Source organism: Equus asinus, chromosome 25 (assembly GCF_041296235.1).
Source record: "Equus asinus isolate D_3611 breed Donkey chromosome 25, EquAss-T2T_v2, whole genome shotgun sequence".
NCBI classification, from domain to species: domain Eukaryota; kingdom Metazoa; phylum Chordata; class Mammalia; order Perissodactyla; family Equidae; genus Equus; species Equus asinus.
In genome coordinates this window covers 7819269-7831458 of record NC_091814.1, presented here as the reverse complement: position 1 = coordinate 7831458, position 12190 = coordinate 7819269, and the positions used below count along the sequence as shown (strand labels likewise).

At 39.6% G+C, this 12190-nt stretch overlaps 1 long non-coding RNA gene across 1 annotated transcript in view; it reads left to right on the top strand.

Annotated features, from left to right (window-relative positions):
• LOC139042068 (uncharacterized) overlaps nt 1-12190 on the top strand; it is a 42252-nt gene that overhangs the window by 25071 nt on the left and 4991 nt on the right. The window contains exon 3 of the long non-coding RNA XR_011498285.1: nt 6152-7179. This is a non-coding gene — a long non-coding RNA (uncharacterized lncRNA). The remainder of the gene's footprint in view (nt 1-6151; nt 7180-12190) is intronic.

Sequence of the window (12190 nt, the reverse complement as noted above, 5' to 3'; positions counted from 1 at the left end):
GTGTAACTGCCTCATGAGGAAACCCAAGTTCAAGAGGTGGAATGATTTGCTCAAGATTGCATGGCTAGTTAAGTGGCAGCTGCTACCCTCTTCTGCCTTCTGCCCTTGCTCACTAAGTCCATTTTCCTTAATGCATCTGAGAGCCTTGGTACTGCATCCACCAACGCCCCCCACACTCCCCAAAGAACAGTTCCTGGAGGCCCCAGGCTGTCTGTTTGTGGGGCCTCTTTGGATCCCAGATTATATATATATAAAAATATATATATATATATATAAAAATATATATATATATATATACACACACACACACACACACACACACACTTTTTTTTTTTTTTGGTGAGGAAGATGGTCCCTGAGCTAACATCTGCGTCCATCTTCCTCTATTTTGTATGTGGGACGTGGCCACAGCATGGTTTGATGAGTGGTGTGTAGGTCCACACCCAGGATCCAAACCTGCGAACCACGGGCTACCAAAGTGGAGTGCCAAACTTAACCACTATGCCACCTGGCCAGTCCTAATCCCAGACAATATTGAAGGTTCACTGACCCATCCGTGGAACCCATGATGAGAACCTCCATTTTAGAACTTCTAAGTGATGAAGGCCAAATTCTCCTTGCTACATTCTGTAAGACAATCCTCCTCCTCCACCCCACAGTCACAGGGCTGATTCAACTCTACTCTGCTCCTGGGCTCAACCCAGCCTTCTCTAATCCCAGTGGCCCCTTAACCTCCACCTTGACCCCGCTTGAAGATGCCTGGTCTCGGGCTCACAGGCCCCCTGAAGGCTGATATCCGTTTACTAACCCGCTCCACCTAGTCTGGAGAAAGAGTTACAGCTGAATTGCTTGGAGCTCTCTTCCCCACAGTGACTATGGAAGAATGGCATATGTACATGCTCAGGAGAGGGGCCTGGCCCTGCCCACCCCCAGAAGCCCTCTGTGCTGCTGACACGACCTTGGATGATGCCTCACAGAGAGGGCAGCATGGCCAGCTCTGTGTTCCTGAGCTGGCCCCTCCTCCTTTTTTGAAAAAAGTTATTTTATTGAGGTCATATTGGCTTATAACATTATGCAAATTTCAGGTATACATTATTGTATGTCAGTTTCTGTATAGATTGCACTGTGTTTACCACGGATAGTCTGGGTTTTATCCATCACCATACATATGAGCCCCCGTACCCCTTCACCCTCCACCCACTCCCTTCCTGTCTGGTAACCACTAATCTGTTCTCCTTGTCCGTGTGTGTGTTTATCTTCCACATGTGAGTGAATTCATGCAGTATTCGTCTTTCTCTGTCTGGCTTATTTTGCTTAACATAATACCCTCAAGGTCCATCCATATTGTTGCAAATGGCTCTTGAATTAACTAGTTGTGGTGAGAAATCAGAAGGCATCACTGGGATCTTTTCCCGGCCTGAGTCTCTGCTGCACAGTTCCTCAGTGGCTTCAGAGGGGGCTGCTCTGGACAGTCCTTGCTCAGACTCGTGTTCAAATGGAAATGTCTTTTCTTAATAGATGCCATTTCAAAGAGGCATTTCAAATGAATCCCTTGCTTGAAGTAGAAATGGAATAATTTCTATAAAGGGAATTAGATGGTGGAGTCTGTTTTAAATACCTATTTCACAGAGCAATGTATTTCACTGTGAATATATTGAATCCAGGGAATGATTTTATACTATGGTCACATCTGTAATTTACAACCAATAGGCCATGAATACACGTTACAAACACAGGCTTTAGAGTCACAGGGATACAGGTTTGATTCCTGGTTCTACCACTCACTAGCTCTGATTGTTAACAAGCTACTTAATTTCATTAGGCCTCAATTTTTAAATTGGGAAAATAGAATGGCAGTGCCCACCTCCTAGGGGTTAAGGTGAGGATTAAATGAAAAGATGCAAGCAAGGCTCTAATCATAATGCCTGGCACACAGTGAGTATTCAGTTAAGGTTTGTTCTTTTCATTAACATAGAAGTCATTCTGTGGGATTCCTGCAGATTCAGAGGATGTAATGGGATTTCATAAGGAGTTCCTGCCTCTGGCCAACAGTGTGTTTTGCAACAGGTGTGACAGGATGCCAGTACAACACTACTGACATGTTGAAAATTGAAATTTCATAATATATTTATTTTCAGTTTCCTAGGAAATACTTTGTAATACCCACAACATAAGCCTGGCAAACTGGCTGTGCAGATGTTAAAGCTTCATAAATGCTGTAAATACCCCAATTCTGTGTACATGTGCAACGTATTATTGCTTCACGATTAACCCTGGCAAAAAAACCCCTAGTCTGCAGAGTGTTTACAATATTTGTGCATTGCTATGGATACAGTGTCAAAGGCAGGTGCCAGCAACATGAACTGGATGTAGGGGCTTATGGCAGCTAACAACGATGGAAACTATTCTTACTCTTAATGCATCATTCTTGGATAATATTTACAAGATATTTGGGAGGTGAAGCATGCTGTGGAGAACATTACTTTGGATGTTTTGTGCAACACTACTGAGAGGGAGCTTGGTGAAATATTGAGGAGGTGGGGACCTAGGTCTGCCACCACACTGGCTGTGTGACATTGGTGGTTACGTTCATTTGTAGGTGCTCAGTTTCTCCCAGTGTAAAGAGGTGTGTATGTGTGTGGGGTGTTTATCTTAAGATTTCTGCAGTCCCTTTCAGCATTCTGATTACAAGTGAACCACGAACATGGTTTCATCTCATATCCTGTGTAGTTTGATGCAATTCTGGCTAAGTAGAGCAAAATTAAGATAGATTTGTGGAGGTGTCCAAGATTAGCTATGCTAGTTGGCCAGCCTGGACTTTCTTTTTCTATTGTTATCTGTCTTGTTCATAAACCTCGTGGGTTCCAGTTGGCTCTCATGCTGTCTTAGAGACAGATGTTTTTCCCCCTCCAAGGGAGCAGCATGGAATGTGGACAACTCAGCTCTTGTTGGCAAATTGTCAAGAATTAAATGAAAATCAGATTAAGTTACCAAACTCACACTGTCCTTGGAATCCTTTTCAAGATGCCAAAGTTTAGTAGCAATTGACATATTGCAACATGATTGGGTCTTTAAGTCATATATATCAAAATATTATTCATGTAAATTAAAAATACATGCTCACAAAAACAACAATGTACATTGTGCAAGAATACATGCACAGCAAACACATTGGAATTGTTGCCTGGGAGGGGGGACTGTAGTGGAAGGGGGATAAAAGGAAGCAAACAAAACAAGAGGAGAGTAGTTGCTGAGACTCAAAGAGATGATGACATTTACCCAAGGTGATGGAGCTAGTAAGCAGTGGGTAACAATTTGAACACAGTGTCACTCAAAAGGCCAGGACCTTGTTCTACTACATCCTGCTGCCTTTTTGCTCTTAAGTGGAAACTACGACAATAACAACAAAAGATTGAATTGCGGCTTGTTATTTATCAGTTCTCTCAGAGGGTTGCTATGCTGTTACTTTTCCCTCTGGAAGTAAACTTCTTGCAAGATTCCCTCTTAGGGAGCTTTGTCTTTATCAGATCTTGTCTTTTTTGGGTGATTTCATCTTCCAGTAACAGGAAAGGTAAGGTAAATTAATTCAACTCAGGGTTTCTGAGGTTGTATCAGGGTGAATAATTCCAGTTCACAGAGATTTTTAGAGGCCTCTAGAGAGTTAGAAAGTGGGAAGTTCTTCAAACTTTGGTTCTTAACGTGATATACCACTATCCCAGAGATGGGCACCTGAAATATATATTTTTTATTTTTTTTTGAAGATTGGCACCTGAGCTAACATCTGGTGCCAATCTTCTTTTTTTCTTCTTCTTTGCCCTAGAGCCCCCAAGTACATTGTTGTATATTCTAGTTGTAGGTCCTTCTGGCTCTGCTAGGTGGGACGCCACCTCAGCATGGCTTGATAAGCAGTGCCATGTCTGTGCCCAGGATCCGAACCAGTAAAACCTGGGGCAGCTGAAGTGGGGCGCACAAACTTAATCACTTGGTCATGGGGCTGGCCCCAAGGCACCTGAAATAGCACAGCAGGTGTGTTGTGAAAGAACTTTTGCCCATTTTGTCTGGGGAATGTACTCCATGGTGGGCATCTATTACAAGACTTGAACCTAGGAAAAAAGTGAAATAATAATATTTATATGTCTTTACTTTTATTCGAAAAATTACACACAGAAATGATAAACTGGGAATTAATGATATTTGTTACATAAGCCTAAATAAAAATAAGATTGAATTTTCCCTCTTGCCCAAAGGGAAGGAGATCTTTTCCTCTTTCTCTTTTCTTGGAGCATTTCCTTGAGAAACTGTATTTATGAGTGTATAATTAATATAGTAAATATACAATGTGTAACTATATATATAACATGTAATTGCATTTATGAATGTATAATATAATAAATATATAATATATAACAATGTAATTGTATTTATGACTGTATTTATGAGTAAACTATATTTATGAGTCCTTTCCCCATCTCTTTGATATGTATATAAACCTTATGTAAAAGCTAAATAAGCCTCTTGATGATGTTACCACCCAGGAATGTTTTCTTAAAGGCTTGGGAGCTATTGCTTAGAAATGTAAATATCCAGGGAGACAGTGGCCCTATCACCTTGACACCATGAGAATTGAGCCTACTGCCTTGCACCAAGCTGTAGCTACCTGCTTGTCATTAGAGAGAGAAATTTTATCCTTCCTTAGGATGAAGGTAATACAGATGGTCACCCTACTTACTAGGTGAATTTAGGAAGAACTATGAAAAAATGTACAGCAACTGGTGCTGTCATGTCCCCTTACGTGAAAACTAGTTATCGTTTATCTTGAGAACATGTATGTAATGGATCTTATCTGCTTGCCTATCTAGAAGGGTGAGATTTCTTTCTGTCTTTGCAATCTTGTTAGAAGATTGTCTGGGAGGCACATCATAGTCTGGTTTAGTGCTTATTAAATAATAAAACTGCTTTCTTTCTTTTCTCCATTTGTGGAAAGGATTTCTGGGTTGGCAAGAGATTTTATTTTTAGCTTTTCCTCCTACAGTTACCTATAGAGAGTGGGTAGGATTGGGCTGGAAGAGATAGAGGAGGGAATGAGACTTCTTCAATTATACTTCTTATATAGTTTTGCCTTTTGAACCCTATTGCTGTCTTATATATTAAAGAACATAAGAACATTAACAAGGATGGGGAAAAAGGAAACCCGAAAATTGAATACAAATTAGCAAATGAACTTAAAACCTAACTGAACACCAACTATGGCATATTCACAAGGAGGCAAAAATATAACTCCTATGACATACATTGTACGGATCAAAAGGACTGCCAAGAAAGTTTGTTCTTCGTAGGAATATTGGCTGACAAGTCAGCTATTCTAAAACTATTTTGTGTGTGTTGTAGGACTGAGTGATTAAGTAAATACATTGATATTTGAACTAGAGTTCTCCTTGTGGGAGGAGACACAAGGAAAGGAAAAACCCTGTTGCAAAGAATTGGAATTACAAGGTATCAGTATGAATTCATGATTAAAAAAAAAAATCTATGTCCTTAGCTCTGTCCACTGAATGGTTCTAAAGCAAGGACACCCTTGGCAGCAAGAAACAAACCAGATCTTGGTTTCTAAACACCTTTCTTCAATGCAAGAAAGCCAAACTGCTTGGAGAATAGGCTGATTCTAGGCCTAGCATAGAAAAATTACAGCTTGTTGAAAATACTAAAAAACTGATGAGAGCATTTCAAAAGAACGCAGAAATCACCTTGAAGGGGCTCCCACTGGCCAAATTTTAGCAGCAAAATAAATGAACTTAGAAACAATTTATAACACATTGAATAAAAAAGAATTCATAAGTTCATAATGATACCTCCAATACTAAACAAACCAATAAATGAAAATAGGAGAAGGAAGAAAACTCTTCTATGCAGAAAAATGCCAACTGATAAATGTAGAAGAAGTGATAGAAATAGGAAAATCACCAGTTTACAAACATCGTGGTAAAAATTGTTTGAGACAAGAATCATCAATGGATGCTTCAACAATTGGTGGGGAACATGTGGTCATGTGGTATTGTAGTATAACTCCTCGGATCTCTTATTAATTCAAAGGGAGGGGAGATATCTGTAATATTTTTTTTAATATCCTTTTTTTTCCTTTTTCTCCCCAAAGCTCCCCGGTATATAGTTGTATCTTCTTAGTTGTGGGTCCTTCTAGTTTGTGGCACGTGGGACGCTGCCTCAGAGTGGCTCGAGGAGCGGCGCCATGTCTGCGCCCAGGATTCGAACTGACGAAACACTGGGCTGCCTGCAGCGCGGAGCTCGCGAACTTAACCACTGGGCCCCGGGGCCGGCCTCAGGAGATACCTTTAAAGTGGAGAAAACTGTTGAACACCAGCTTACCAAGTGATGAAATTTAGGATCATTAATAATGGGACAAACATCGTGGCTCTTGATGTGATGCACTGAAAAGGACATAGCGTCATCTGGCTCTACTCCTACTAGTGTGTTTAACTTCAGTCTGATCATGAGGAAGCAGACAAAATTGAGGGCCATTCTGCAACATAAATGGCCTGGGCTTTTAAAAAATGTCAGTAATTAAAGGTAAAAACCAAAACAAAAAAGGCAAGGGAACCCTTCTAGATTAAAGGAAACCAAAGAGACTTGATCACTAAATGCTGTGTGTGATCCTGGATGGGATCCTGGACTTCCCCACTACTGCAGTCCAAAGGCTTCTAAAGACATTATCAGCACAATGGGAGAAATTTGAATCTGAACTGTATAAGATAATGTTAAATGTCCTGAGTGTAATACTTATGTGGGGGTTGTGTAACACAACACCTGTGTTCTTAGGAGATGCACACTGAAGATGAAGTGTCATGGTGCCAGCAACTGCTCTCAAATGATTTGGGGGAAAAAAGAAAAAGTTATATAGGGAGAGAGAAAAAGAGAGTGATAAGGCAAATGTGGCAAAATGTTAACTGGTGAACCTGGGAGGTGAAGGGTATGTGGATGTCCTCTAACCTCTTCTCTGTGACTTTTCTGAATGTTTGAAAATTTTCAAATAAAAACAATTACATATCCTATTTTTGTTCTTTTGGCAGTTGCGCCTGTTAACCTAAAAATAAAGAGCCGAAATGAGAGGCAGTGAGATGTTTATTTTGGGATCAAAGAATTGCAATTCAAGGAGCACAGATTCAGGTAGAAACCCAAATACTGTCCTAATTACAGGAGAGGGGCTTAGGGTTTTTATGGGGAAAAGGGAGGATGAGAGGAGCTGTATTAAAGAAGAGTTCATTTGTGCTAGATAAGGTAAGGCTAGCTTTGTACTTCAGAGATTGGCTTGCGGTATGATCATCAGGCAAAAGGCCAGACTTGTTTGGTTAATGATTGGTCATCAGCAAAATCCAGTTTCATCAGTCCTTACAAACAGGATATTCTTGTCCTTACTCACTTCTTGGAATGTTGGTGGTTTGGTCCAGTTTGGAAGATAAAGAAAACAAGTGTTGCAAGGCAATTCCTCTGCAATGGCTGCTCTGGCTCTGTTTTAATATGGCTCCACTCACGTCATCTTTCACACACCTAATTCATCACTTCATGTTTGTTCATCCTGATTGCTTTTTAAAATTTATTAGTATCTATATTTCCTCCTAAGGTGGCAACTGTTTAGTGGATGAAAATAATCCATAACCAATCTATAAATGAAAATTTGGGAGAGAGTTTATTCTGAGCTAAAATGTGAGGACCGTGAAGTGGGGTGTGCAGAGTGGTTATATACCCCCAAAGAGGATGTTTCACATATGACTGAAATGTCCCTTTTACAATAGTTACGAGACTGCTCAGTCAGCACAGCGATTGATGGACACAGCAGGGTGGCAGGTCTGTTGTCTCGAGCTGGGTGGTCACAGACAAGCTGGATGGTCACAGGCAGGCGCAGCAGTCAGTTCCTAGCCTAAGGAAAGATGCTTGTCCTTAAGGAAATGCCAATGTGGGGGGAAGTTGCACCTTTATCTTAAGGCCGTTTGTTCTTGCCATAGGAAATGTTTAAAGCAGATATACGATGCATGCTCAATCGCCATGTCAGGCCTTTTTGGAAACTCAAAGTCAGGCCGAATTAGGTTTACACCAAATGACTTCCTCATATATTCCAATATATCCTATTGCTTGCCATTTCTACTTGTCAGTTTCAACTTACCCTCATGCCCAGTTAACTCATCCTACTGCCTCTCTCCCCCATACACACATGCACACACACATGCTATCATGGAAATTTTCTAGAACATATATAATTTAAATTTGGGGTTATTTTGAAAACATTATCTCCTTTTATTTTTCTTTCATGACTCTCTCCCCTTTCCTCCCCCATATCTCTTGCAGCACTGCCTGACTTTTTTCATTATTTAAGGACTTCATTCAAAGGTGTTTTCAATGTGGGTCTTTGTGTGGCAAACATTCTGTGCCCTTGGATACAGGGAATTTTCTATGACTTTCTCCTATTTGAACGATAATTTGGCTGAATATAAAATTCTACAAAGTTATTTTTCCTCAATATTTTTAAACTACTATTCCACTGTCTTCTAGCATCCAATGTAGCTGTTTGATATCCATCTCATTGTCATTTCTTTGGAGGTGATCTGCTCTTTCTCTCTGGAAGCTTTTAGACTTTTCTCTTTGTCATTATTCTCAAATTTTATTGTTATTCCTAGGAATGGATTTTTCCTGATCTCTGTTCTCTGCCCCTTTATGAGCCCTTTCGAATAAGGTTATTTAGGGGAAATTTATCTCCACTATTTCCTCAAATATCTTCTCTGCTGCATTTTTACTTTTCTCTACATTTGGAACTATTGCCCAGGCATTGGTATTTCTATATTTATCATCCACATTTCTAAGCTTTTCTTTCATATTTTATATTTTTTGTGTTTTCCTACTGTGAGACTTCCACAATCTTGTGTCCACAAATTCTTTCTTCAACTATATTCATTCTATTTCACTTACTCTGTTTTCACTTATTAGATGTTTTTATTTCAACTATTTTATTTTTCACGTCTAATATTTTCACTTACTTCTTTTTTATGATTTCTTGTTCTTATTTCATGTTGCTAATATCTTCTTTTAATAATGCCTTGTCTCCTACTTAAAGAACATCTTTAGATTCCAGGTCTTTCTGTTCCAGAGCTTTTGTTTCAGATGGTATGTGTGGCTCGGTGTATATGTGTCATCCTTAGCTATCTGGTTATTTGGTTTGTGAGCTCATTTTCCCTTCAGGCATCAACTAGCATGCCTGCTACTATGCATTGGGGGAGGGTTAAAGCCAATTAGAATTGGCCTTAACTATATATTGGAATCAGAGATTTAAAGATGAGAATCCAGGAACCACAGAACCCTTCATGAAAACTGACGCCATTCCACCAGTCAGTCTTCTGCCTGAGATTTTCTCTTTTAAACCTTTAGGAAGAAATAACAACATAATCCACAATCCTGGTGATTTGGTTGGGAGCATGGTGGAGTGAATGCCTGTGTCTATTTTCATGAACTTTCCCCTGTCTCCCAGTGAGGGTTTTGTGTTGCTAATATTGACAGACACTGCCATAGGCACTGTTATTACCTACTTCTGTGCTGAAGGGTCAGAGAGAGATGACTGTCTGTCTTAAGGCAACTTGAGGGAGAGACAGAAACGGAAGGTAAAAAGTTCTCCTCCAAGCTAGTTCTCCCTGTTGCCCAAGGCCATGGCCACCCCTCCCCACTCCACACCAATTCTAGTAGTCTTGTCTAGGGGAGATTCCCTAATTTTTCCTCGGTTTTAGGAATCCATGCTTCTCTTGTGCGTTGACTGTTTTTTCAGGGTTGATCTTGGAAGACGCAGTCAGTGGCCTGAGCTAGTGAGCCATCTGAGCAGAGATCCCCTCAGGGTCTTCAACTATAAAATGGGCATAACTGTTACCTCACAGAATTGTTGTGGGTTTTGCATATTTTATGTCAGTGTCTAGAACAAAATGTTTGAAAAGTATTGGGTTTTTTATTTTCAAAAGGCCTCAATTCCAAACTTTTATCCTCAAGGAGGGGGAGTATGCAGACATGCCAATTGGCTAATTTCATCAGCATTTTTAGCACTGCAACAGTGCTCTTTGCTGATTATGTCAGGACTCCAAGTGCTGAGCTCCCAGTGAGGGTGTTTAGCTGTTTTTCTTACAAAAACATGTTGGCATGCATAGAAATCAACCCAAAGCCTCATGAAATCAGAGTTGAATTGTTTTATTTCTAGTTCTAAATTTTCTCTAAAAATCTTGCTATTCAAAGTGATCTGCAGATCAGCAGCTTTAACACGACCAGGGAGCCTACTAGACATGTGAAAACTTGGACATGCTCTACACTCACTGAATCAGAATCTGCACTTTCACAAGATCTCACGTGATGCATTTGCATGGTCAAGTTTAAGAAGTGCAGGATGCATCCTCAGCCAGCCTTCCAATAAAACTATACTCTTGTTTAATGCGTTATAGTGTAAAAAGTTGCTTTACCTAGATGATTTCATTTAAATTTACCATTCTATTTTTACCCCAGCCACAATGTAAAATTACTTATATTCTTTTTAATGATGAGTTTAAACTGAGGTCCAGGACGGTGACAAAAATCCTGTAGTTAGAGCCAGGTTAAACTCCGCACTTCAGTCTCAGTGAGTACTGTGATACTTTCTAATTACTAGTAGCGTGCTGAACATATCATTAGTATGCATGGTGATTTTAGGTAATAATTATGCTTTATTCTCTTCTCATATGTATTAGAGGAATATATAACGAACAAACCAAGCCTGGCATTTCAGTTATTCTTGCTTAGGAAGGTTTTTTAAAAAGTGAATTCAGGTGCAGTGTAGACATGACTAAAGTTATGAGTGGGCCCTACATGCTTGAGGTTTAAGGAACACTTCACTGCTTTATACTATAGATGCCATTTCTCTTTCATTTACAGCAATGTCAAGAGTGGCAATTTTTATTGAGTAATTTTTATTTACTAGCAACATCCTGTGCAACGTGTTGGTACAAGAGAAAAGTAAAAGTTCTTTCACGATTATTTCCCTGAACAGTATTAGTATGCCAAAGGTATTTTCCCTAATCCAACTTTATGACTTACTACAAACAGAAATGAGGCAATGGGTATACTCAAACCTATTACAAAAGGTTAGGAGCCATCTTAAATGTTTGTTGATAGAAATTGCAAACACAGTATTTAAAATAGGACTTTCAAATGTCCACTGTGAAATCAGTATAGATCTCCTCTTCATAAAGAGAAATGTGAAATGATAATTATACACTCTCATTGTCCAACCTTGATGAAAGGGAAACCAAAATTTCCAATTTGATGTGGTCAAGGAGTCTTGTAGAGAGAAGGGTCTCAAAGACTTAACAATATGTTACTCAGCTGTCCTACTAGCATTTTTTGGTCTGTGCTGATAAGAAAGGGAAGGATAAATATTTACAAGCCAGGTTGCTAAACTAAGAGCTTTAATTAACAAGGCTCCAGCAAGGGCCCATGCAAAGATAACAATGAGATTGCACTCTGTTCTCTAACCTCAATGGCAGGTTCTCTAACTTCTCTGTTTTCAGAGCCTATATGTAAACACATAAGGGCTCTCAGATAGCAAGTTGTTTTGCCAAAGAACCTCTTTACACATCTGGAGTATAACCTCTTAAACTCAAGACTTGTTTTAAAACCATGACTTATAAAATGTTCATATTGGATTGCATGAAGTCATAACATGTTGAATGCAGGAAATAGTTTATAAATCTGTCCTGTTACTAGGTTGTGAGGTCATTCTCTCTTTTTTTTTTTCCTAATTGGTTCTTTCTTTTTTGTCCTACCAAAACTATACATGCTTTTGATATTTCGGGGTCGGGGTAGGGGGTGGGTAAGAAAAGTTTAGTTTGTTTGCCCTCCATAGTTGCTTCCACCAAGAGCCTCTGGCCTTTTCTCATCCAAATTCAACATAAAGATGTTTCTCCCATGTCACTACTATGACTGCAACACAAAGCCAAGATGTCACCATTTTTCTGTTTATTTTTTGCTTCACAGACTTACTTCTAAGCTCCTCTGCTGAGGCAGGGGAGAACAGGACACTCAATTATTTTTGTGTGGTGTTGTTACCTCACCTTGATGGGATGCAGTTTATGGGTCTATAAAATGAATGACCTGCACCATTTGCTCACTAAGATCCTTT